The sequence below is a fragment of the Aethalodelphis obliquidens genome, unplaced genomic scaffold (assembly GCF_003676395.1).
Source record: "Aethalodelphis obliquidens isolate GAN/ISIS:26980383/991018 unplaced genomic scaffold, ASM367639v1 scaffold21, whole genome shotgun sequence".
NCBI classification, from domain to species: domain Eukaryota; kingdom Metazoa; phylum Chordata; class Mammalia; order Artiodactyla; family Delphinidae; genus Aethalodelphis; species Aethalodelphis obliquidens.
In genome coordinates this window covers 7037444-7059029 of record NW_020837965.1, presented here as the reverse complement: position 1 = coordinate 7059029, position 21586 = coordinate 7037444, and the positions used below count along the sequence as shown (strand labels likewise).

The window sequence follows — 21586 nt, the reverse complement described above, 5'->3', positions numbered from 1 at the left end:
CTTTACCCTTAAACAATAGAAGTGTCCCTGGGAAGCTGAAAAGGTACATGCAAAGGGAATTTTTAGAAATCATATCATTTCAGAAGTACACCAGTGGTTATACTGGTTTTCTATATTTTCCGAATTTTGTTTAGTGAGATTGTATTCCTTTTATAATAAATAAATAAGTAGGTAGGTAGATAAATAAAAATTAGAAAAATAAATTTAAAAGAAGGAAATACACTAGGAGTGTGGAGATGGGTGTGTTGTCACCATTTCAAGGTGCTAAGTTGCTCACGTTTTATAATGTGAGGATTATTTTGTCTACAAGTCATAATACTTAACATATCTGCTCTCTCTATTTACAATCTGTAAAATGTGCCAGGTGTCAACAGTGAATGTCACCCATCAAAACCCAAGACCTGCTCTACAAAAGCAGGGCCAGCCCTCAGTGAACAGATACTTCTTCAACTTTCACACTGTGTGAGACCCACCCTGTGTGCCCTGTTCCTTGCCGCTGTCTCTGGCCATTGGAGACGCTCACGTACCCCTGCCTTCGTCAGCAGTGTGAACTGGGAGGTCTCTTGTTTGTGAGGGGCCTGCTTCACAGGAATAACGTTGCAATCAGCCCAGGGCCCGGCTGTAGCTGCAGCCTGTGAGGCCCACTGCGGTAGCCTGAGTTTTTAGTGTTTGGCTGGGCTGTTTTGGTTTTATGCCTGTGTGTCTGTTTTGCTGGGGCAAGAGGGAGGGGAGGGATTCTTAGAAAAGGGAAGGAGATATCCTCTGCATTACTGAAAATGGAAATAAGGAATTATCAGTTCAGGGTCAGTAGAAGCCACAGTGCCTGGCTTCCTTCTGCTGTGCTCCTCTGGAATGATTTTGCTTAGTTTGGAAAGGTCTGAAAGTGACATGAGCTAGATAAATTGTTCTAGGGTGGAGCTTTTAGCAGGGAGTATGGAGATCCCTAGGGCATTCATGGAGGGACCTTAGGAAAGATGTCCTGAAATTAAACAGAATGTTGCATGTATGTGTTTTTTACCCAGAGATGAAGACTTAATTTATATCTCAAATAAATCCAGAGAGTCATACTTCAAAAAAAAAAAAACAACAATGGTTAAGAAGTTCTAGGGGGAGGCCCAGAGTGTATCCTGGCCTTGGCCCTAACTAGAGACCCCTTCCTGATGGATGAATTGCATATGTAGTGGAAGTACCAGTGTGTAAAACATCTTAGGTGAAGCCCCTGCTGCAGAAAGATGAGGAAGGTTTTACTTCCTCCAGTGCTGGAAAGCTGGAAATCCAGAAATGTACGACTCCTGTGCTTCTGTCGAATGCTTCCTGTTCTTCTCCCTCTCTGTGTCTTATCCTGGAGCCTACAGAGCTCCCTGAACTCTGTATTACCTGAAGAGTTCACTAGCTGAAGTGAACACTAATGTCTCTTTTACCTGGTCTTCCTCTTGATTCTAAGCGAACCGGGTTGAGTTTCCCTGCAATTGGGAGGTTGACTTTGGCCCTGGCCTCCACAATGTGACAGGAGAAGGCATCTATAGTGAACTCCTGCCGGGCTGTTCATCCTGAGTCCAGCATGTAAATGTTGATCTTCCCACCCTTGGTTCTTGCTTCTCCTCATATTATACATTCTCTCTGGGTGACCTGTCAGTCTGTGTGATGAACGCTCATCTCAATTCTTCTGAGCTCTCAACCTGTCTATTGAACAGGACCCATAGACATCTCAATGTGGTTGTCCCGTACGCCCATCAAACTCATCAGGTCTAAAATTGAACTCATCATATCCCTACCACCCCTCAAGTATTCTTCCCCCTAAAGTCCTCATCTTGGTGAATAGCACAAAAATCTATCCAGTTTTCCAGGATCCTTTTTATCCACCCACCACTACTCCCTCAATCTAAATGAGCCCCAAATAGACTTTCTCCCCATGTCTTGATGATCTTACATTTTAAATGGCTCATAAAAAACATGCCCCCTTTTTATCCCTCAGCTTGCAATGCCTGATCACTATAATTACTAGCTGGTCTTCCCACCCTCCAGTCCACCTTCCTCATTGCTTCCAGAATGATCTTTGTAAAATACAACTGAGTCATGTTATTTCCTCATTTAAAATTGTTTAATTGATCTCCATTGCCTTTATGGCAAAACCCAGCCTTCTTGGCATGGCCTGCAAGGCTCTGTCTGACCTGACTCCCAGTCTTGCCAGCCTCTTCTCTTACTACTCTCCATCTGACTCATTACTTCAGTCAAACTGAATTATCTATAGTTCAGAAAACACATCAAGTTTGTATTCATCTCCGAGACTTTGTATGAACACATTACACTTTATTACAGCTGTTTGGAGTGGGGGACTTATTAAAAATCATACACTTCAAGGTTCTAAGTCATGTACAAAACAGATACCATCACTTCAGCTCTGCATCACCCCCTCCCCACCTCTCACCCCTTTTCTAACACTAACCCTGAATCTCTGAACTTGAACCTCATTTCTCAGCCCCATCTCCCCTCATACCATGCCTTATCTCCAGATCCTAACCCATCCCTGATGCATACTTTGGGAGCTGGGGTCAGTGATGGGTGATGTTCGGCGGGGGGTTAGGTAGGAGGGAGGTCTGGGGATGAATGTAAGAGCCAGGGATGTCCGTTGTGCACCCTTTTTTGGTAACAAACAGTGGCTTTGCATGTTAACACAATCCATTTAAACAGGGCTAAGTAAAATGGCACCCTCTAATTGACCATATTGTATTGTCCTGTTTTGTTCTTATAGATGCCATTACTGCAAGTCCTTTCCCCCTGCCTCTACTTTCTGTTCACCTTTCAAGCCTCTGCCCAGGTATCATCTTCCCTCAGTTATTCTTCGCTGACCCCAAGACTGGGCGAGGTGCGACTCCTCTGTGTGCTCATGGCACTGCTGGGTTCCCCTGGGGTAGCTCTGATCACACTGTATTGTGATCATCTTTTGTTTGCCTGTCTCCCTCTGCCAGGCAGGGTCTGGGTCTTAGCCCTCTCTCTATCCCTAGGATTTCACTAGAATATGCCTAGCAATAGGAGCTGCTGAATAAATGCTATTGAATGGGTGAAGAAATTAATGGGTGATGTCCTATGACACCTGCAGAAACTCAATGAGCACAAATAGCCCAGAGTTCAAAAAAACCTATAGATCATCTTCTCTGTGTTCTGTGTATGTGGGATTGCATACCAGCATTGATTCCTGCCTAGGTTTAACCTTCCTGTGTTGGCTTCTGCTTAGGTACCACCTCAGATTCTCTTAGCCCCACCTGTCTCTTAGATGCAGTGGTGCCCAGTTCTACTGGTCTCTACCATCCTGCCATCCAAGGCCATGCTGGGGTTCCTCCCACCACTTCTGGACTCAAATGAAGAACCACCCTGCAGGGTATGGGATCTGGCCTCCCCATCTGCTGCCAAAGGGACCAGATGATACATCCCAATCGTGTGGGGAAGTTGGGTCACCATGGAGTGAACTTTGACTAATGGGGAACAAGAAACAGGCAGGAGCTGGCAGATTCATTCCCTCTGCTAGCACCATTTCCTCCGATGGAAGCTTTTGAGATGCTGCGGTTCCTAACAGCCTCTCTGGGGACGTCCCGTGTGACCGAGCACGAAGCTATGATTCTTGTGAAGTCACAGCCAGTCCCACTCCGTCGTACATTTGCTTTTGCTGCCTCATTTCTCTTCTTCCCTCACTTTTGCTTCCCTGGGATTGCTCTAAAGCCCTGGCATAGAAGCTTGGTCTCAGGCTCTTATTTTCTGAGGAATCCAGCCTAACATACATTCAAACTACCACCATTTCTCTAGAAAAATGGGCCAATAAAGGTAGAAGAGAAAGGAACACCACAGGCCAGGTGGTCTCTAGTGTATGGATCTGTCATGCCTTAGCTGGGAGTCTGAGCCTGCAGTCATGTACCCTTTATCCTTCCTTGTCCATGCTGCATTGGACCCCCTCATTTAGGGGAACTGGGAAGATGGGTTCATTAGTAGAACAAGATCCATCATTTGGAACCTGTGACCTCATTCCTGTGCAGGCTGGCCATCTGTTCCATGATTTCTTATTTGAAGATACCTTTCTAATTAAAAAAACAAACAAACATGTATCTTTAAATGTCAGTGATGCCGTGGAATATTATACATCTATGAAAATTGATCCTTATGAGGATTTGTGATATATTCTGGGTTTAAAGTCTAGCTCCAGTTACTACTTGTGTGGCCTTGAGAAAGATCCAAGCCTTGGTTTTCTTATCTGAAAAGTAGACATTAATAATAGCACTGTTATAAACTGTGTAAAGCCTAGATAAGATTATGCATGTAAGGCCCTCAGCACAGTGTCTTACAGAGTAAGCAGTCAAAAGATATTTGCTATAGTTACTATCTATTTTTAAAATACAACTTGAGAATAAGAGAGTGTTCATCTCTATATAGAAAACAAATTTAAGGTGAGATTTTGTAGTTCTTAGGTTTTATTGGGTTTTTAAGAGGTGTTTTCTTGGTAAGTCTCAGTCCTAGTTTTAATCTTGCTAAAACAGGTGGGAGGGCCTGGTAAAAAGCTTCCATGGAAGTAGTGTTTACCTGCTAGATATTTTGTTGGAGAACATGTGAGAACCACATAGAGTCTGAGACCAGTTAAGTCTGTTTCTCACCTTCCAGGTATTTTCAATAAATTTATATCAATCCCCAATTAATAAATTTGTGGAAACTAAAGCGGAAAAGTTTTGCAATTTTGTTATGGTCATTCAGAGAATTCATGCCAGGGAAGATCCCAGGAAAGAGCTTCCCCCTCCCCGAGGCAAGTTTCAGTTTGTGCCAAGTAAATAGAAAAGTACTTCCTCCATAGATGCTTGTAATCGGGATTAACAATGTGTACGCTGATATTTTTTGCCTTCTTTTTACAAAAGCTCTATTAAGAGTCGTAAAACTTTAAACTGTGATCATGGTATATTATTATTATTATTATTTTAAAATATTTATTTATTTATTTATTTTTGGCTGTGTTGGGTCTTCGTTGCTGCATGCGGGCTTTCTCTAGTTGCGGTGAGCTGGGGCTACTCTTCGTTGTGGTGCGCGGGCTTCTCATGGCGGTGGCTTCTCTTGTTGTGGAGCACAGGTTGTAGGCACGTGGGCTGCAGTAGTTGTGGCACTCGGGCTCGGTGGTTGTGGTTCGTGGGCTCTAAAGCACAGGCTCAGTAGTTGTGGCGCATGGGCTTAGTTGCTCCGCGGCATGTGGGATCTTCCCGGGCCAGGGCATGAATCCATGTCCCTTGCATTGGCAGGTAGATTCTTAACCACTGTGCCACCAGGGAAGTCCGATCGTGGTATATTATTAACTCCTTGCAATCGGGCTTCCAGTCTAGCTGCCTTACTTTATTCCACAAATGCTTGTTGCTTTCCTTCTGTGTAGCCGGCCTGGAGCTTTGGCAGTACTGTGAGAAAGGGCATGGACCATCCCTCAAGGAGCCACCACTCCAGTTAACTTTCTTAAGGGTCAACAGTGACCATCCATGCCCCATAAATGTCTCTTTACAGCATTTAACACTAGAGAAACTTACCTTGAAAATTCTCTCTTGTCTTCATGATCCTAGAGGCCTCTGTTTTTTCTCTAACCATCTGACGGACACTCTGCACCCCCCGCCCCCGCTTTACTTCCTCTCACCACACAATCCAAGAGTCAGACGTCTTTTTTGTCTTTTTACTTCCTCCATTGATAACCTATTCACTCCCTTGGCTTCATATATCTTCATTTTTAAAATGACTCTAAAATCTAACTTTTTACCCCTAATTTTTCTCTAGGCCCCAAATCTACATCTTCTACACCTTCCTTCTGGTTTCACAATCCTTGAATCTCAATGTATCCTAAATTACCTCATTTCCCACCCCCAGTCCCAATTAATTCCACACTCCTAATTTCCCTAGGCTATTTACTGGGACCTTCTCTGCCCTCAGTTCAGCTGCCATTCTCCTGATTACCCAGGCTTAATTATTATTTCCTATCACTGTTGCTTCACTGGTGAGTGAAGAATAAGCCCAAGGATTCTTATGGCCATAGCCAGTTACTTTCATCTTCTTTCCCAGTGGAGGTTTCCTCCTGAACATTCGACATTTCCTTTCTTTTTCTAAAGTGTGGATGTTGAGGTGGGAGGGCGTGTGCTATTTCAGGGCTGCTGGAATTTACACCCGTAGGGCAGCAGTCAGATAAGGGGCAGGGTCCCCATTGCTTCGTGCGTGAATGGCGCCACCCAGAGTTGTGCAGCACTGCGCTGTGGGAGTGTTATTTGGGAGGGGATGGAGTGCTGGGGAGGGCTTCTGGTCAGTAGGGATGCTGAACACGGCAGTAGAAAGACTAAAGAGGAGTTGGCAGTTCAGCCCAGGAGGAAAGTTTCATTTCCACAAAAGAAGGATAGGGATATAGTTTTCCTCTTTGTCATCTACCTGGGGGGAATAAAGCTCTGTGTTTTTCTGAAGGTTGCTGCCTTCTGCTACACAGGTTGTGCGATTCACACTGCATAGACACCACTCACATAGGTGACCACATAAATGAGGTCCCAAAGCCGCCCAACGTGGTGTCCCGCCTATGGTACCTTCTTTCACTAGACCTTTCCAGGCCAACGAGTGGCCCACATCCAGCTGAGCAGGCTGTTTCCTGTCTCAGGCTGAAACTCACACCACTACTTCCTTTTTTCCCCAAATTTCTAAGATTTCCCCCTTCCTCCACTTTCACTTCCTGAATGTCAGGACCATAGGAATGAAATCAGCAAGTTCGTGCCTTGTTTCTCCTACTCACCCTTTATTAGTGGAAATAATAACGGTGTTACGTAACATTAATGGAGCACTTACAGTATTCACTGTGCTGAAAGTCTGACATGCAGCATCTTCTTTCATCCTTACAGGAATCTCAGAAACTATCAATACTAGGTGAAATTCAGGTTTAGAGAGTTTGAGACATGCCCATGTTTACAGTTAACGACGGGGGGACCTGGCCTGCCTGACTGCAGAGCTTGTGCTGTTCATTTTCCTAAGACCCAGGCTAGGTATAGCCTCTTGCAAGAAGCCTCCCTGGGTGACCGCATCCCACTCCTGTGACCTTTGGTGGTCCTCCATAGTAACCCCTGGGTTATTTCAAGTTCAGGACCTCTTTGACATAGGGGAGAAAGACCAATATTCCTTCCTGTTTCTGAGGTTCTCAGTAAAGACTGAAAAACTTCTAAGACAGGGTTAGAAAAGTATTAGGACCTTTTTTGTATATTTGCATGAACGAAATTCAAATGTTCAATGTATACTCATACACATAGAAACCCACATTGTAATATAATTTTGCTACATACAAGGTAACTATAGGAGCTATAAATGATACTCATTAAACTCTCTGTGAAGGGTGGTTTGGTAATGGGACATGTATTTAAGGTTGGAGGCACATCTTTCAATCCTTTCACTGTATTTCTGTGAAGAAACATGTGCTTTCATTTTTATTAGTATTTAAAGTCCTTTGTGAGTATGAGGCCATTGGCTAATTGACCTTTCTGGATTCTGTATTATCTACTTCTCTATACCTAACGTCTAGCACAGAGTCAGGACTTGGAACATAGTAAGCTTTTTTTAAAAAAATATTTATTTATTTGTGTTGTTTTTGGCTGTGTTGGGTCATCGTTGCTGTGCGCGGGCTTTCTCTAGTTGTGGTGAGTGGGGCCTACTCTTCGTTGCGGTGCGTGGGCTTCTCATTGCAGTGGCTTCTCTTGTTACGGAGCACGGGCTCTAGGCACGTGGGCTTCAGTAGCTGTGGCACACGGGCTCAGTAGTTGTGGCTCGCGGGCTCTAGAGCGCAGGCTCAGTAGTTGTGATGCAAGAGCTTAGTTGCTCTGCGGCATGTGGAATCTTCCCGGACCAGGGCTCGACCTGTGTACCCTGCATTGGCAGGCGGATTCTTAACCACTGCACTGCCAGGAAAGTCTAACATTTTAAGCTCTTATTTCTTGTTGGTTGGTTGGTTGAATGAGTCTATGAATTGTTTGAGAAAAGTCTACAAAGTCAGAGCAGTTTTGGTTGGGATCCCAGCACTGCCATTTACTAGCTCTCTGGCCTTGAGTGAGTTACTTAACTTCTCTTTACTCAGCTTTGTCATCTCAAAAATGAAATTTTTTGATTAGTACTAAGAGTACCTACCTCAGAAGGATGGTGGGAGGAACAAAGGAGATGATCCGTGAGATGACAAAGGTGAGCCTGCACATACGTAGTCCTTGGGTCCAGGGCAAGGAGGTAGGAGATAGGGCCGTGGGCATCACTGTTAGAAAGCAAGAGGCACTGCAGCTGCTCCCTTCCCTGTGCCTTTGCTTCCCTGACCAACCATGGGGAAGAATGGTTGGTGGCCCCAGGAGAGTCTGCAAAGCACCAGACTTTGTTTTCTGGGCCCCTATCCCTTTCCACATTCTCCTTGATTGACAAAAATATGCAGAGCTTACTTTTTGAATCATGCTCTGCAGTCTACAGAGCACTCTCACCCACATTATCTCGCTTAATAATTATTCAAAATTGTAAAATTGTCTGTGGTTTCAGGAAATTCCTGCCCTTGTTATGGAATGCCTGGTACTTGCCCCTCTCCTGCTGATAGAGTTATCACCAAGGACATTTGTTTCTGTATTTACTGAGTTGTTTAGCAGCATTTTCATTTTTTCCACCCAAGCCTGAGATTCAAAGAATCTCATAGAGAAAAGCCGCATTTCCAACCTTTTTCTAAGCAGCTAGCTATAGAGTGGCCTGCTTGGTCCAGGACCTCTGGCTCCTACATGCCCTTGTATTGAGGGACAGAGCATGGCAGCTCTCCCGAACTTGGGCTCCCTTCTCTTTTCTGTCCATTTGGAGTCACAGGGTCCTAGGGCTTGGCTGGAGCGTCATAGTGTTAAAATATATATAACAAAAAATGTATCATTTAACCTTTTTTAAGTGTATTGTTCTGTGGAATTAGGTACATTCACATTGTTGTGCAATCATCACCACCATCCATCTCCAGAGCACTTTTCGTCTTTCAAAACTGAAACTCTGTACCCATTAAATAATAGCTCCCTTTCTCCCCACCCCACTCCAGCCCCTGGCAGCCACCATTCTACTTTCTGTTGCTATGAATCCAACTACTCTAGGTACCTCATATAAGTGGAATAGTATAATATTTGTCCTTTTGTGACAGGCTTATTTCACTTAGCACATGTCCTCAAGGTTCATCCGTGTTATAGCATATGTCAGAATTTCCTTCCTATTTAAGACTGAATAATATTCCATTATATGTATATACCCCATTTTGTTTATCCATTCATCTGTTGATGGATACTTTAGTTGTTTCATTGTCTTTTGTCTCAACTAGTACAGTAGCTTCCTAATTGTTCTCTTTGCTTCCATTCTTTCCTCTTCCAATCTGTTCTCCACTCAGCTTCTAAAGAGGCAAATTGAATTTTGTTACTCTGCTTTAAATCCTTCATTGGCTTTTCATTGTGCTTAGAATGAAATCTAAACATCTAAATCTGGCTCACAAGACCCCATATCTACATAGTTCATAAACTGAACTACCTTTGCAACCTTATCCCATGCCCCATCCTCCTTGCTCCCTCTATGCTCAGTTCAAGTTTTTTCTTTTTTTTTTCTTCTTGTTAATTTTTTCCCATCTCAGACTCTTTGTGTCTTTGGTCTTTTCTACCATGAATACACTCTACTTCTTGTCATGGTCTGGGTCTTCTCATCCTTCAGGTAGTAGTTAAATGTAACCTGTTCAGAGAGAGCTCCTATCACCCTATATATTATAGGATCCCTTGCTATTCCTTGTCTGAACCATTTATTGATTTGCAGGATTCTTATTTGTTTATAGTTGACTTGTCCCGTCCCTGTTTTCCCCTCTTGGATAGAAACCCCTTGAAGGCAGGGTCTGTATCTATCTATTTTGTAACCCGAATATCTAACAGGCCTTTACTAACAATTTGTTGGATGAATTAATACATATCCTATTTTATTTATTTGATTTTTTGGAAACATTTATTTTTAATTTTTATTTATTTAATTTATCCTTGTTGCACCAGGTCTTAGTTGCGGCATGTGTGCTCCTTAGTTGCAGCATGTGGGATCTAGTTCCCTGACCAGGGATCGAACCCAAGTCCCCTGTGTTGGAGGGTGAATTCTTAACCACTGTACCACCATGGAAGTACCTACATATCCTATTTTTAGAAAGAGTTTGGTGATTCCACAATTGGTTCTACTTTTACTTTCCTTCCTTTGTGCTCATTCTTCCTTCATCCCACCTCTGACACCTTCCAAAATGCTAACATCCCTAATTGAAGAGTCATTGGCATGATATCATCATTCCTTCTCCAGAAAACTGGTTGAATGTTTGTTGGCCTCCTGATTTTCAAAGGAAAGGCACCCAAAATTGTCGTTTAACGTTTTGCACTGAAAATGATCACCCTTTCAGCTTTGCTCCTTGTCTCTGGAAAGGCAAGCTAATTTTGCAGTGGCCTAAGTAAGCAAGGCAGAAAAAGAAATTAAACTTTCTAGAGAGAGAAATCCATGTAATATGTTCCAAAGTGCTACATGTAAAGTTTAGTGGTATTTTGCTACTGTATTGTTTTTTAATTTACTCCGTACTATGGGCAATAGTTGATTTTTGTTGAAATTCAGTCCCTTATCCATGTTTGGAAATTGTCTAAAGAAGGCTATGCCCAGGCCCTTGAGATTCTGAGCTCTAGAATTAATTCTCCCATTTTTTTTTAACAGTTTAACATTTTACTAAATCAATTCCCACGAATTCCAAATTGCAAATATAATTAAGGACAACAGATTCTGTTCTGCCTTTTAAATCTTTCATTTTCAAATCCATCATTAAGACAAAAAGTAAACAAAAATTAAGTCTGCTGCAAATTCATGATTTTTCTTCTTGAGGGGAAAAAAAGGAACATTATAGTAAAAAGAATGCCACTGGGTATACAATAAAGCACACGACACACGGTTACAAAATGGGCTTCCTGAACTCTGCCCCACGTAGAAAACACTGCTCTCCCTGCTGCTCTGCGTCAAGCAGGAGTTCATTAAAATAAAACTATAAAATCTCCTAGGTTACACTAAAGTCAGACACGGTCTGGAACACAGTGCTTAACAACAGTAATGTCAACTATCAGTGCTAACGTAAAAACATTTTAGAAGGTCAAAAACAATTAAACTGGAAACCAAAACCTTATTTTCCCTAGATGAGCAAAACTGAAAAAAATGAAAGGGTTCCTGCCTCCCACTAGGAGTGGAGGGAATCTTTTTTTTTTTTTCTTTTTTCTTTTCTTTCTTTCAAATTGGAGGCGGGGGCACGGTGCGGGCTGGTTCTGCAGTTCCTCAGCCTAACTGGCGACCAGCTTGGCCATTTCCTGCACGTAGATGCCTATACTCTTGCTGTCAAAAAGCACAAAATACACCGTTTTGATGGAAGAGGACGTTGTTGACATGAAGTAACTGGAGATGGCCCTCAGGCTCAGCTGAGCTGCCATCTGCTTCGGAAAACCGTTCTGCCACTGCCGATGGATGGAAAGGCGATGGACTTCAGCTTCTTGTCATCCGCCAGGGCCAAGCAGTTCTTCAGTGTCTTTTCCAGAAGTTCCTCACACTGCACCCCAGATGGGACTGTTACAGTGGATCACAAACTTGGCGGGCAGGCCATGGCCTGCGCTGACAGCGGCTCCAGCTAATTCCAAGGGCCCGTTCTTTTTCCGGAGTTCCAGAACAGCTTCCACAAACTCCTTGCCACCCTTCTTCTCCAGCGTGTTTCCTAGTTCCTCTTTAAGGTCAATGTCAGCATTGGTAGGATTGATTATGGCCTCCACCTCAAAGCCGGCTAAATTACTGATTTCACTGTGAATAAGGTTTGGCTTCTGGCCGAGGAAGAGGCTCTTGGTGGAGAGCACAGTGAAGCCATCGGCGGGTGTGCCCTCGGTCGTGCTGTCAGCGCTGGCTGCCTTGCTGACTGCTCCCTGCTTCTTGGATTTCCAGGCCCTGTTCTTGCCCCCTGCTTTCTTAGACACGGGCTTCTTCTGGGACGGAGACTTGGCCTTTTTGGCTGGGGGTGGTGTGATGATGGCTTCCGACTTCCCTTTGGATCCTTGTTTCTTCGCTAGCAACTCTGGATGGATGTTTGGTAACACTCCCCCGCTGGCGATGGTGACTCCTTTTAGCAGCTGATTCAGCTCTTCATCGTTGGCCACGGCCAGCAGGATGTGCCGGGGCGTGACCCGGCCCTTCTTGTTGTCTCTTGCTGCATTGCCAGCCAGCTCCAGAATCTCCGCTGTCAGGTACTCCAGGACGGCGGCCATGTACACAGGCGCGCCCACTCCGATCCTGTACTCGGGGTGGCCTTTCTTGATGTACCGCAGCATCCGGCCCACAGGGAAGATGACTTCTGACTTGGCGGACCGGGACTTTTAGTGGACTTCTTCTCACCCCGGCTGGACATGGCGGTGGCCCTGGAGATGGATCAGTAAACACAAGTTCTGGAGGCTGGAGAGTCCAAGATCAAGGTTCTGGTACAGTACAGTTTCTGGTAAAAGCTCTCTTATAGAGCACACGGCCACTTGTCTTCACTTGACCTTTCCTCTGAAGAGCTTGCTGAAATGCAGATTCCTGAAATCCACTCCCAGAATTGATTCAATAAGTCCAGGTTGGGCCCCAAGATGTGCCTTCTTAACCGCGTCCTCTCTTCCGAGAACCTTAACCGCATCTTGTATCTTTTGTCCCATTTTTAAACTGTAGCGCTGGCACAGCCTGGGTGGATCCTCTGCCCAGTATGTGACAGGCTGAAATTAAGGGTTGGTCACTGTGTTCTCACCTGGAACTCAGGATCTCCTCTAAGCTTGTGACTTTTGTTGAGAGAATTCAGTTTTTTGTGGTTGTAGGATTGTTGTCTCCTTTATCTTTCTGGCTGTCAGTTGGGTACCACTCTCAGCTCCTAGAGGCTGCCCTCAGATCCTTGCCCTGTGGCCTCCATCTCAGCAGTGGGGAACCTTCCTTTCACACTTTGAATCTCTCTGGCTTCCTCTTCTGCTACCAGCCAGAGAAAACTCTCTCCTTTTAAAGGGCTCGTTGATTAGCTTAAGCTTGCATGGATAGTCACCCTATCTTAAGGTCAATTGATTAGTAACCTTAATTGTATCTGCAAAATCCCTTTTGCCATGTACTATGACATAATCACAATAGTAACACCAGGGTGTGGAGATTATGGGAGTCATCATAGAATTTTGCTTGCCACAATTTCTCTCTCTTATTTTATTAGAATTGCATTTGCCTGTAAGTATCAGAAAACTTGATTATAATAACTTAAACCAAAATTTTTTTTTCACATAACAATATATATAGAGATGAGTGATTATTGATCTGGTTCAGTGGCTCAATGACATCAGGATCAATGACTCTGTGATTCTCTTAGCCTTTCCTTGTGGTTATAGTAGCTCCAGCCAGCCATCATGACTGTATTCAAGGCAGGAAAGAAAGAGAACATGAGTAGGATTAGGACAGCATGAGTAATATCTGTTATCTTCATTGGGAATGCAAAACAGAACATAGATAAAAAACACTTCTCAGAGCTTTATTTCTGACCATACTTCCATTTATGTCTCATTGGCCGGAACTTAGCCAAGTGGCCACCCAAAGGTTCAAGGGAGGCTGGGAAAGCAGGAATAGGAATTATTGTGATTGACTCAACCAATAATGACCTATCCTCCAGTGCTGGATGATAAGAGGAAATGGATGTTGATGATGTAGCTAACATATCTGTTATACCTGTTCTCTGGAAGGTAGAATGTGGTATAGTGGAAAAAATGCAGAATTTAGAGTCAAGAGACTTGTAATCCTGTCCCACCTCTGTCATGGTTAGCTGTGTGACCTTAGACTAGTCAAGCAACCTCTCTGAGCCAGTTCCCTTACCTATCAAGTGAGAGAAATTTCTGCTTTACTTATCTCAGTGTTATTATAAAAATGGATTGAAATTACCCATGAGTTTCTTTGCATCCTGGAAATATATACTAATTGTGGTTTTTGGTAAGTATTTGGTATAAAAATAAGAATGTATTTCATGGATTCTAAGAAATATATGTATGTATATATACAATTTTTAATATTTTATAATCTCTGAAATTAGATGCAGTTTACAATCTATGACAGCTTCAAAGAAATATAATAACAATATTTTGTTAAGCTTCTTGGAAAGTTTTAGGGTTATGCTTAGGAAATATGGCCATTGGAACCCACACACTCCTATAGACTCCTAGGAAACTGACAGTCTCATGATAGAACATCTAAAATATAGATGAAAGGAAATTATCCACACCAACTTCCTACTTTCATACAGGGAGATATTAGTATCTCTATTCCAGATGTAAAACTGAAGTAAGCTGAGATGAGTTTACAAGATGGAGTAAGCCATCTTCTAAGAGTTCAAGGTGCTAGAAAGTATTCCACAAACTTTAAAGCTTGACCTCCTACCAGGGTTATTCACTGAATGTGACGTACTGTTCAGCTACCTAGGGATGTCATTACGGGTCACTGCCTCAGGAATGCACCGAGATCAGAGGCAACCTGTTTTGCAAGTCAAGTGTGACATAGATCCTTGACTCTGAATGTGGAGCCATGAAGTTGTTGGATAGCACAGCCATCAAGATTGTTTATTTTGAAGAAAAATCACATGATAGAATAATTATCTATCTAACATGAACTCTGTTCTTTCACAAAGGAAAAGAATTTTAAAGAAGAAGGAAAAGAAGCAGTGTTCCAAGTCCTTAATCTGATTTAGGTCTTTGTCACAGGGTAATCAGGCCTTCCAGGCTTCTGCTTATTCTGAGAATTTATGAAGCAAGCAACATTGTTACTTTAACTTCCTGACAACTTTTGTGATTTCTTCTTCTTTTTTTTTTTTAAAGATGTTGGGGGTAGGAGTTTATTAATTAATTAATTTTTGCTGTGTTGCGTCTTCGTTTCTGTGCGAGGGCTTTCTCTAGTTGTGGCAAGCGGGGGCCACTCTTCATCGCTGTGCGCGGGCCTCTCACTATGGTGGCCTCTCTTGTTGCGGAGCACAGGCTCCAGATGCGCAGGCTCAGTAGTTGTGGCTCACGGGCCTAGTTGCTCTGCGCCATGTGGGATCCTCCCAGACCAGGGCTCGAACCCGTGTCCCTTGCATTAGCAGGCAGATTCTCAACCACTGCGCCACCAGGGAAGCCCTAACTTTTGTGATTTCTGTAGCCCACTGTGACAGAGGCTGCAGAGTGTAAAACCATGCTTGGTATTATTTTGTATGACTGTACTGAGCACAATTCTGAGTGCTTAGTAGATGCTCAGTGTAAGTTTGTTGAATGTCTTATTTTAGAAGAAAGTTCTAAAGAAATACAAAGAATTCACACAGTCTTATTTTTTCCCATTCTTCCTTTCTTCTCAGTTTTCCTTTTGACCTTTAGTTGCTTTTCCTTGACCAAGAAAAATTTGAGGCTTTACTTTGGAGTTTGGAATTGGCACCAGGATCTAGATTAAGATGTATTTGCATAAACCCTTGATAGCAGGCTGGATAGCATTTGTCAGTAACCTCAAAACCCAACAAGTGGATGCGGAGATTTTTAAAGTAACTGTCTAGTTGAATACATATGACAAAGAGATATAGAAGGAAGATCACTAAATTCTCAGATTTAAATAACCTCTAACCAAGCAAGAATTATTTTATGATATTTTATAGCACACCTAACCTAACAAAATAGAACATTGTCCCAGCTCTGAAAGGATGGATTTAATCCATATGGCTATATGAAACCCTCCTTTCCTTCTCATATGATTTATAAATGTTCTGTAAAACTTCTTATTAATATTTCCAGGACATCAGTATAAAATCACCCTAGTATAGATGATCTGCACTAGTGTCTTTTTCTTTTTTTAAAAATGAGCACAAGTCAGTAAGGAATGTTTCAGGGGAGGACTTTCAGTTCTTGCTATAACTGGTTAACAAACTGGTCCTTCTGCAGTAAACAACCACAAAACCAGGCAAAATGTATCAGGTAACTGTTTTCAGGTATTGGTCAACAGAAAGCACAGTATTTCCGTCCTGAGTGAAGGAAAACTCATGAGGTGAGTCTGATGCTCACCTTGGCTGTCTTCCAGGGGAGGGTTTCCTGATTGCAGCGGAGTATGCTAGAGTCTTAGCTGAGCACAGCACTCCTGCTGAACTAAGGAAACACAGATCTGAGTTTGGGGCAATTGAAGCAGCTAGAATCCACAGGGCAGTGCACTAGAGAGGAGAGGGTTGCATAGGGCTGGGGGGGAAGAGGACTCCCTGGGTACACTCTCTGGGTGTACCCAGGGAGTCCTTGGCCAGGCTAGAGTGCCCATGAACAGGTCGAAACTATATGAGATTTACCAAAAATGGCGGCTCCAGGGTTGAGAATTGGACAGAGATACTAAAGGTCAAGCAGCTGATACTAAGGGACACTGGTGGTCCAGCCCAGAAACAGTGGAAAAACCTTTTAACACCTTAATAATATCCCAAGCATCCAGAAAAGACACAGAAAATCTGTGTCTTAGGGGCAAAAGTCTATGCTTTCAAGCAGGGTTGGTAAATTTCTTTTTTTTTTTTAATATAAAGGGCTAGATGGTAATTATTTTAAGCCCTGTGAACCATTCAATATTTCTCATACCTACTCAACTCTGCTATTGTAGATCAAAAGCATCCAAAGACAACATGTAAATGAATGGGCATGGTTTTGTTCCAGTGTCACTTTTTTTTTTTTTTTAACAAAAAAAGGCAGGGCTTCCCTGGTGGCGCAGTGGTTGAGAGTCAGCCTGCCGAGGCAGGGGACGCGGGTTCGTGCCCCGGTCCAGGAAGATCCCACATGCCGCGGAGCGGCTGGGCCTGTGAGCCATGGCCGCTGAGTCTGCACGTCCGGAGCCTGTGCTCCGCAACGGGAGAGGCCACAACAGTGAGAGGCCCGCGTACCGCAAACAAACAAAAAAAAAGGCAGAGGGCTAGACTTAGTTCATTGCTATAGTTTGCCAACACTTGCCCTAGAGTAAGGCCTACTTTAAATCTACCCTAACAAAGCTTAGAGCCAAGTGCTGTCAAGAAAAATTGCAAGGGAAATTGAGTTTGGAAGTTGAGTCCTGCGGTAGTTAGAGGAGGTTGGGGAACATCTTTGACTTTGCAAAGATTCATCCAACAAAGTGGAAGACCAAGTTTATGCAAGCCTATGCAAGATCAAGGTGGGCAGACAGTTTGACTTCTGGCAAAAATCAACTCTGCAGAGGAAGATCAAATCTAGAATGTCTTCATGTATCCTAAACAATTGTTAGGTATGCAAAGAAACAGGAAAATATTACCCATAGTAAAAAAAAAAAAAAAAAAAAAGTCAATAGAAACTAATCCCCAAATGGTCCAGATGTTGGATTTGGCAGACAAAGCTTTTAAAGAAACTATTATAAATATGTTCAAAGAACTAAAGGAAAATATTGTCAGAATGAGTGAATATAAAGGCATCTCAGCAGAGAAATAGAAACTATAAAAGAATTTAATTTAGTTTGGACTAACCACATTTTAATAGTTACCTGTGTCTAGTGGCTGCTGTTGGAATTGAATAGCACAGTGTTAGATCAAAGAGAAAGGGGAATGGACAAGTTGCCCTGTATCCAGGTTGTTTCCCAAGCTATCTTATACATAGTGTTTATTTATTTTTTATTTTTTTAAAAAATGTATTTATTTATTTTTGGCTGCGTTGGGTCTTTGTTGCTGCGCGCGGGCTTTTTCTAGTTGTGGCGAGTGGGGGCTACTCTTTGTTGCGTTGTGCGGGCTTCTCATTGCCGTGGCTTCTCCTGTTGCTGAGCACGGGCTCTAGGCGTGTGGGCTTCAGTAGTTGTGGCACACGGGCTCAGTAGTTGTGGCTTACGGGCTCTAGAGTGCCAACTCAGTAGTTGCGGCGCATGGGCTTAGTTGCTCCGCTGCATGTGGGATCTTCCTGGACCAGGGCCCAAACCTGTGTCCCTTGCATTGGCAAGCGGATGCTTAACCACTGCACCACCAGGAAAGTCCTACATGGTGTTTAAATTAACCTTTCTAAAACATTTGCCAGCTCAGAAGACCTGAAGAAGCTACCTACTATGTGGTAAAACAAGTTAATTTGTCCATTCTTTCATTCATTCATTCAGCTATTTACTCAATAAACATTTACTAAATGCCAGACCCTAGTCAAAGAGTTGGAGATATCCACAAGAACAAAATCCAGTCCCTTTCCTCAGGGAGCTCACAGGCTAATTGACATGATAGCCATATTAGCAAACAGGTTCATTATCATTTGATAAATGAGAGTAGGTAAGATACTACCAGCATACAGAAGACATGGTGGATAAGGAACAAGTGGGATTAGTGGGAGTCAAGGAAGGGTACCGTGTATCAGAGTTCTTCATTGCAAACAACAAAAACTGACTCTGGCTAACACAGGAAGAAAGGAGCCACTGAGGACTTTTTAAGCAGAGTTGTGGCATGGGCATCTTCAGGTTTTAAGCAGACCACGCTGGCATAATAGTTTGGATAATAGGTTAGAGGGGATAATGCTGAAGGCAGGGAGAGAGATAGTAGACTAGTAATTGTCTGAATGAGAGACATTGAGGGGCTGAACCAAGGCAGTGGCTGTGGGAACGGAAAGGGTAGTTTCAGGAGTTCAAACTCATTCTAAAATTGAGAACTGTCACTGTCCCAACCCCTCCTTTTCCAGTGCACTCAACTCACTCCCACCCTCTTCAGATAAACAGCGTAACTCACTGTGAACTAGACATGCCATTTCTGCTCCTTCTTCCTCGAATGCCTTTGCCCCTCTGCTCATTTTCTCAGAGCTCTCCCTTCCCATTTAAGATGCAGCTCATGACCACCTACTGCTCAAGCCTTCAGTAGTCTCTTAACACCCTAACTCTCTATAAGGTTGCTGTCATTGTTTTGATGGCTAACTTGTCACAATAGGTTAAAGAGCCTATTGTGTTATTATATCACTGTCATACCTCCCTGCATTCTACTGTAAGCTACTAGAGGCTAGTGATGCTGTCTCAGTCAGGTCCTAGAATGGGTCCAGCACAGAGTACCCAGTACACGTTCCTGATGATGCTGGCCCCTGGCTCTGTGCGACACATTAGGGTCCTGTTGTGGCTGATAGCTTCCATCACCAAATTCCTGCTCGGTACAGTCTGAGGAATGTTTATCTCCCATAAGCACATCTCTTGGGTCACTGTCTGCTCGTAGACTTTCACCAACTTCCCATTTCCCACTGAACTCTTCTCCTCAGCTGTTAAGGTCCATCAGTCCATTCTCCCCACATTTCCCCAGTAGATACCTCAGCAGTCATCAGACTGACCTCTTTACTGGTCCAAAAACAAGTCCCATGAAGGTCTGATTCTTAATTGTCACTTAGACTAACCCCTGTCCCAAGGATGTCCTTACTCTTCCCTTCCAGTGTTTCAGAACCAAGGATGTCCTTCAAATCCAAAAACCTGCTTAGTCCCTTATGGTTCCAGCCCTTGCAGATCTATGACCATACTGTCACGGCATTTCTGGTGTGTCTTCCAGCAAGCAGTTGTTCCCAGATTTGTTGTGTTTGCTGTCCTGAGCATCTTCCTCTCCACAGCTAGATTGCAAGCTGCTTGATTGCTCAGTATCCCAAGGGTGCCAGATACGTTTCTGGACACCTAGGGCTCCTGAATGCATATTAGAAGATTGGCATAAGGCAGAACTATTTCTCGGACTCCCATCTTATCAGTCAACTGCATTCTCCACCCGCCACCCCCACCCCTGCCCCATTTTAGCGTGTAAGGGAAGCCGAGGAAGAAGCTTCTCTCTGGAATGGCAGCCCAGAGACTTTAGTGAGATTTTTAGTGTCTCTTGGTCAGCACTGCTACTGATAGTGAGTCACTGCTCGCTTGTGGTGATTCTAAGCCTCACTTTATGATTCATGTTCTAAAAACGGGGTGAGGTTTTTACAGAGAAACCAATTCCGTTGTGAACGTAGCCTCACAATGATCAGGTTCCTCTGAGGGCTTCCAGCTGCTCGCCCAGCACTCCTCAGGGTCAGGCATCTCAGGGTTCACCGGATATAGCTGTTTCACGGCAAACACCTAGAATCCATTTCACAGGGTTTTGATAGGCGGTTCCCAGTGATAAATTTGTTCCCCCAGCCTTTCTTGAGACTTTTCATGGTCTGTAACCAGCCATGTCTGGATCTGGGATGGGCAAGTTGAGGAAGGGTAGATAAATCTTGGGGGCTCTTCTTTTGTTCATACTTCTGAGTAGTAGTCTTGGTTCCTCAGCCAGAAAGCGCTTGCATCTATAAAGAGGAAGTTGAGTGTGTGACTCCGTTGAGCATCTGGGAGAACTGCTCTAAAAAGCACTGAAAAGGGAAATCACTAAAATCAGAATGTGTAAGTGACAGAAACGGGGTGGTTTTGTGAAATTTGTGTTCTGGTCCCAAGACTTCGACTGGCAAACAGTGTACCTTTTGTGAGTCATTTACCTACGGTAGTGATGACCACAGTTGACATTTATAAAGAGCTTGGATTGGGGCCTGGCATACAGTAAGCCCTCTGTAAGCTCACCTGCTATGATCGTCATCATTGTTACATAGGGTTTTTCAGTCCCAGTACTAAGCACTTGGTGTATGTTATCTTATTTAATCCTTAAAATTATGACATGAGTTTTGCTGCAGAGGGGTGAGCTGAGGCTTAAAGACCGTACAGTACTCAAATCCAGACAGTGGAACTCCCGAGCCCATTTCAATCTCTGTTGTTACTATGCCTGATTTCCTTAGGCCTCAGTTATTTTGTTTTTTTTTTTCCATCTGTAAAACTTGAGAGCTGGACTACTGGCCTTTAAAATCTTGGAGCTCTAAAATTTCTAGATATTTTCTCCATTATTTTCACCCTTTTACTTCTCTCCTTCCCCTTCCCCTCATCCACCCACACTCATCCGTGAATTTCGCTGGATTCATCATCATGGGATGGGCAGGATGTTTTCCCCATTGAGCTATGATGCTGCAAATGTCAGCACATGGACTTGTAGTATTGTGGCTTTGTGGTGGTTGTTGGAACTGGTTTGCATGCTGCTGTTGTTGGGAGAGGGGGAATCTGACTCTTCAATTTTACTGTCTTTTCTTGGCCTGCAGCCATTGCCACCTTGAGTGATGCTAACATTTGACGGGCTTGAGAAAGGCTTAATGGGAGAAGCCCACTGGAATCAGCTCTTTGGGTCCGTGGACCCTGCCTGGTTCTCTGGTGAGATCTGGTTTGGAGCACTCACTCTCCAGGCTTTTAGCACATGTCTGGTCCTGTGATTGGTAAGGATCTTAGGAGAGGAACTTGGAAGAGAGGTTTCTGGACTTTCCATTCTGCGCACAGCTTGGATTCCCTGGCAGATTTCCAGTGAGGAGTTTCACTGATCATTTCATTATGGTTCCATTGTCATTAATGTCTGTAAAGTACTTTAGTTGGTGGTAGTCTATATATATTCTCTAGTATTTTTCTTTGTGGCTATGACCCAAAGATTAGAGTGTTTCGGCATCAGAAGACCTGGGCTCAAGTG

The 21586-nt window shown here is 43.6% G+C and overlaps 1 protein-coding gene and 1 pseudogene across 5 annotated transcripts in view; one reads left to right on the top strand and one right to left on the bottom strand.

The window, feature by feature from the left end:
* STON2 (stonin 2) overlaps positions 1 to 21586 on the top strand; it is a 142771-nt gene that overhangs the window by 11311 nt on the left and 109874 nt on the right. Inside the window, exon 1 of one of the 5 annotated variants that reach the window (XM_027120224.1) lies at positions 12354 to 12524. The exons of 3 other annotated variants lie outside the window; for them this stretch is intronic. The gene's annotated coding sequence lies outside the window, so the exon portion shown is untranslated. Of the gene's footprint in view, positions 1 to 12353; positions 12531 to 21586 lie in introns of those variants that run through there. One more of the 5 variants, XM_027120223.1, reaches the window with a different exon arrangement.
* On the bottom strand, positions 11094 to 12460 carry LOC113627542 (core histone macro-H2A.1 pseudogene; annotated as a pseudogene).